This window comes from Canis lupus, chromosome 11, assembly GCF_011100685.1.
Source record: "Canis lupus familiaris isolate Mischka breed German Shepherd chromosome 11, alternate assembly UU_Cfam_GSD_1.0, whole genome shotgun sequence".
NCBI lineage: Eukaryota > Metazoa > Chordata > Mammalia > Carnivora > Canidae > Canis > Canis lupus.
Window position 1 is genome coordinate 2,481,873 of NC_049232.1, and position 6,000 is coordinate 2,487,872.

Here is a 6,000-nt window from a genome sequence, read left to right on the forward strand (position 1 = left end):
GGCAGGGTATGGGCATGCAGATGGTGACTATAGGCAGGACCGTAGCAGCGAGTGCCCTGAGCCAAGAGCATGAGAAACGTGGCAGGGATGACTGCCCAGCAGGAGGGCAGGGCAGTGTGCTGACCTTGAAGGATGGGTAGGACTTTGACAGCTGTGAGTATGCGAGGAGGGACCTTCAGGCCTCAGCAAAGATGGGAAGCGGGGAGATGTTGGATGTGTTCGGATACACAAAATGGGCAGTTTGTGTTGGAAGTGAAAATGGTCACTAAACCCATAAAAAAGGCTCAACTCAATTAGTTATCAAAGGATGCCAATGAAAGCCATCATGAGATGCTCCCTCCTTCCCCCCAATATTAAGTAGGCAAAGGTAAAACCATGTTGGAATCCAGTCCTGGAGGTGAGTTGGGAGACTGACCGTCTTATCAGTATGAATGGGGTCATCATGGTGCCCTGCTAGGGGCTCTGATGTGCTTTAACCAAGGGCTACTTTCAGGATACTTTCCTAAGGATATGATAAAGACCAGGTGCCAAGATTTAGCTTTACTGATTTTCATCAAAGCACTGTTTATTACAATGAAGAAATTTCCATGTTTAACAGTGAGTTGGTCAAGTAAACTTCGGTCGTGAAAAATCTTGGCATTAGAGAGGAGTTACCATAATTCCTAACCGTGTTTTCAAGCCTGTCAGGACCACCCAGCATGATCTGTTTCTCCAGTAGCCTCCTGGAGATGTTTTGTTCTAAACATCTGATGAACATTCAGACAGTTACCTGGATGTAACCCCCCTCAACACACCAACCTGCTTTCACACCACTCATAGTGCCTTGTACTCCTCGCTTCGTAGCTTGCCTTTCACTTCATGATGTGACTCGATGGTAATTGCATCTCCTTCCACAGAGAGGCCACTTTTAAAGGCTGCTTAATATTCTACCAAGAGGACACACCATTATTTATTTAGCAAGGGATAGGTTCGGCATTACCCATCTTTTGCTACTGCAGCGAAGAAGCTTTCGCACAAGTAAATTTGCAAATGTGTGACTGGGTCTGTGGGATTAGACCCTGGAAGTGAGCACAGCTTTGTATCCTGGAAAATCGGGTGGAAATCACCAAAGTATCCTCCACAGATGATGTGATAGTTTGCGTTCCAGCAACTATGTATGACTAGCTATTTCTCCAACCTCTTCTTAACACACTTAGGTCTCAGACTTTTTGATCTTTGAAAAATAGTTGAAAGATGTTCAATTACTATGGATGGGGCTGAGCATCTTTTAATATTATTTTTTAAAATAATGAAATGTAGCACATATAACTGAGAGGTACATAAAACGTGTTTGTACTGTAAAATGAATAATTATGAATTAAACTCTCAGGACCAGCAAGCGGATTGGGACTTAAAACAGATCAGCACCCCAGGATGCACTCTCTCTGTGTGCACCCTCTCCTGTCTTGACTCCCTCCCCCAAATGCTGTGACAGTGGTCACCCAAGAAATCACTACACATCCTTAACTTATCAAAGCCTGTGGTTGATCATTGCTGTCCTCTCCCTCCCAGATGGCACAGACCACAGAACAGTCTCATGTCACTTACTGCCCCGCCAACTCATGTGTTATCTTGTATTTTGATTCTACGTTCTTCTTACTGATATCTAGGGTCTTTTTTTGTGTATTAGCCAATTAGCTCTTTGTTGATAATAGGAGTTGCAGATATTTCCTCCGGTTTGTCTTTTTAATTTTTATTTTGGCCACAGTGGCTTTGTAGTGAGGATTTTCCAAAATACACATGTATAAATTAAAATAGACTAGCAGGTTGTATGCCAGAACAAGAGCGGCCCTAACCACAATAAATGGTGGAATTATGGCTTTTTTTGTGTGTTTTTCCTTTGCATTTAAAATTTTTTTGTTTGTTTTTAAATTGAGGACACACTACTTTTGTAATTAGAAAGAAATATAGCAGATGCCCTAAGAAGAGAACTAGTCCTACTGTTTTGGGCTTCCTCGATCTAGTGGATTGATGAAGTCTCTTTGCATTAAAACCCAAGAGGTTTTGGCTCCTTCTCCCCTCCCACTTGGGCAGCTGCAGATCCCAGGGTCTTGCCTCACCCATGGTCTCCCCAGCTGCTTCTGGAAGACCCGAACTAGGCTCTGAGGGCTTTTTACCTGCCCGTTCTTGTTCGCCCATGCTGCTGGCATCCCTAACCTTGAACTTCTCCACCATGCCACCCCTGTGCATGCCACCATCCCTGCTCGTCGGGGAACCCTCCTAAGACTTGACTCACCAGAGCTTCATGGCTCCTTGACTCTGTGGCACCTCCCGAAGAGTCCAAATAGCTGCAGGTGCCCAGAGTTGAAACTTTTCTCTTTTTGTCTATCATTTCTATACTGCTGGGCTGCGCCTAGTAGGTGCTTAGTGATGTAGAGGTGGGAGGGGGGTGAAGTGTTTGGGCCCAAAGCAAACATGAAGGGGACTCAGAGGGCCCAGGGATGTCCCGAGGAGGCCTGCTGGTGCTTGAGTGGCCCCTGGGACATGGTCATCTGATGGCTCTCCCAGGTGGTGGGTGCCACTCTCAGGGTGTGACAGGAGAGAATGGGGTGCCATTCCTGGGGCACAGTGGGTGTAAAGTCTCCTCACCTCCCAAGTGTGGGGAGCAGGAGCACCAGATCCATCTCTGTCCCTGCCACTCACTCCTCGCTTCCTCTTGTCCTCGCCTTTCGGTCCCTTGGGAGACCTTCCTGGGATACGTACCCTGGCATGTTTCCTGGGTGATTGTGTGTGCCTTTTACTTTTACCAACCTCAAAGCTTTTAGCAGACAGTTTTGCTTGTTCCGGGGAGCTGCTAGAAAGCTTTGGGACACGTTTGCAGCTCATGCATCGTGAGCCCAGAGCTCATATGGCCTTTGTTTTCGGGTTAGCCTCCTTCTTTGCCTGGCTTTATGGTGCTACACTGTTTTTCTTTCTTTTCTGGCTCCCACATTAATTTATGCAATCTCGTTATATATGTGTATCCTCGTAAGCACCTTAAATCCTTTCCAGAAACATTGGGTAGAAATCATAAATACCATTTCTATCTTCATCCGGAGTCTGGAGGTGGGTAAACATCTCAGTGACAGCCAGTCTTATTAACCCTTACCTGGGCAGGCGGGAAGACGGCTCCGGAGCAGAACAGGGGCCCGTTGGGTCCAGAAGCTTCCACCGCAAGCTTACAGAGAGGCTCTGAAGAGGGGGCTGGTGGAAGGAGAATGCACCTCCAGCTGAGAGCCGAGTATGGGAGCTGGAGCCTGGCATGGACACTGCTGAGGGCCACTGGGAACCCTGGATTTCCATGGGGTGACTCTCTGGAAGCCCCACCCCCCTCGGTGTTTGAGAAAAGGCACATTTTCACTGAGCTGCGACAGGGGTTTTGTTTGGCTTGTCTGGCAGAGGATGGAAGCAAAATTTGCTGTGGGTGCTGGAGGGAGAGTCGCTGCGGGGCTCAACCACTGGTTCCAGGCCAAGCAGGGATGGGTGAGAGGCTGGGGGTGTTGATAAGATCCAGGCCCTGGGGGAGGGGCAGCGCATGGGGGCCAGGAGAGCCCTGGTCAGCTCGGATGTGAAGTTTGGGATCATTTCTCAGAGGTGGGGCTGTCTTAGGCAACAGGAAGTTTTCGGGCTGGCCACAGGAGAGGCTGGCTGACGTGGTGTGGTGGGAGAAGGTCACCGGTCGCATGGACAGGTCATCTCTCTGGGTGCTGACCGCTCACTCCTTGGGGGTGGCAGTGGCCAGGTGGGTCAGTGAGGAGGGGTACAAGGTAGCAGAGCTGGATGTGGCCACTCCTCTCCAACCCCCCCCCCCCACCATGATGGTGGGAGGGCATTTGGTTGGGTTTTTGGGCTTTGCCTGCCCAGCAGCCATTCCTCCTTCCCTTAGGGACAGTATTCAATCTGCCTCCCCTCTACTTCCATGTGGTGTTGGTAGGGCTCCACCCCTTCTCCCACAGCTGAAGTGCGAGACCAGATCTGGCCGCAACTATTGGTCCATGGTAGGCCCATCTACCAAGTTTGTTCAATTAGATTGAATCCTGGGGCTCATGTGAGAACTTCTGGGATGAGATGCTTTCTTTCTTTTGAGCTTGGATCTGGGAAGATGAAGGTCTGAAACTATTGACAGCTGCATCGTCACCATGAGGAAGGCTGAAAGGAAAACTATACAGAGTAGTTTGGAGAAAAGGAATAGAGAGATTAGGGACTAGAGACGGTGTTTTGAGCTCCTGAATCCAGCTGCATCTGAAGATAATTTATTGATTCATATATCCAAAATCTCCAGGGGTAATATGGACTTCAGGAGAGGTTTGATCAAGCATACAGTGGTATCCTGGAGACCATGAATCCCTTCTGCTTTTAACCGCCTGTGGTGTTGGCATCATCCTCAGGCTGGCTCTCCTCTCGGTGGCACAGTGGCTGGCAGCAGCAACTAGAATCATGCTCTTTCTTACTGACAGATGACTTTTTTCCTGGAAGTTTCTGTAGACTAGGGAAGCATCTTTCCTAGAAGACCTCAGCAAACATCTTATCCATGTCTCACTGGCCTGACTTGAGTCATGTATGTACTTACCCCAGGACCAATTCCTGTAGCAAGTTCTTCTCTGGCTCTTGCCCCTGGGTTAGTTTCTCTGGGTCTGATTGCAGTTTCAGGGGGCCAAGGGGGTAATGCTGGGGCTCTGACAGCTCGAGGGGCACCCCCTTCAGAGCAAGGCTTAGAGAAGTCATTGGGGTGGGTGGAATGACAGGGCAGGAGGGATGGTCATGGCATTTGTCCTTTCTCCAGGAATTCTGTTCAGAGACATGAGTTCCATTCATGGTCTGAAGACAGGTGTTTTGCATCTGGAGCCATGGGTCACTGTCTTATTTACTCCATAAATGGATCCCCTTCCTATGTGTCATGCATCTTACTGAACTTCTGTGTTGAAACATGAATGATTCATATCACCAAGGTTTACATTTTTTTGTTCTGATGTGATGAAATTAGCAACCATGGCCTCATTGATATGGCTCAGAATGTAACTCGTCTGTCCGATGTGTCCTGACCCCATCAACTCTGAAGTCATCGTGGGTTGCTGACCGTGGCCGCAGAGGGTGAGGCTAAGACCCAGCTTAGAGGGCCGTGTCCTTCCAGAGCCAGCCTTCCCGGATGGCCAGCCCTGAGTTGCATCCTGGGGAAGACACTCTTCAACTCAGACCACATTTGAAACTAAGTCATTTCATGTCTGGTAGGGGTCACCTGCTCAAGGCTGGGACAGCAGGGAGGGAGGATGGAGACTTTGGGGGTGCGCCCCAGGGTAGGAGGAGATGTGCTTGCATCCCCTCCACTTCTTCCCTCAGATGGGGAGATGGACATCACTGCTCAACTAGATGCCTCCTGCTGTATCTCATGTCCCTGCTTCCCACTCAGTCCTGGGTCTGGTCTGCATAGCTCAGGCACCCCTGCCTGGGTGGGCTTCTGCTTCCCTTGAGGTGACTGCCCCTTGAATCTCTTGCCTTCTTCCCCTGGCTATGTGTATAGCCTCGGAGCCTTAGACCTCACATTTTTGGTGCCTGCAGTGGGATAGGGCTGTCCACAGAGTGGGCCTTGTAACTGCTCTCTGGAGTGGCCCTCTGAGAGGACACAGACAGCTTGACTGTCAAAGAGATGCTCTGTGGGGGGCTGAAGCAGTGTGCCATGCTGGCAGCAGGGAGGAGGGAGGGCCGCATCGAGGAGGCCATGATAAGAGCCAGGCCTGCAGAGCTCCAGGTTGCACATTCTGGAAGCACATTCCAGACATGGCCTGAGCTGGGGGCTGGATGAACTTTGGGGTGGGAGAGCCAGGGGAGCCCACAGGCAGGAGATGGAGGCTCATTCCGGGGGGCAGATGAGGCTACAGGGAAGTTGAGATTTTAGATGCAACATGAAGCCATGGAGGGCTTTTCTAAAGAAATTGTCTTTGTGGAAGTCTAATTTATGGATGGTAAAAGGCACCAGTTTTTAAG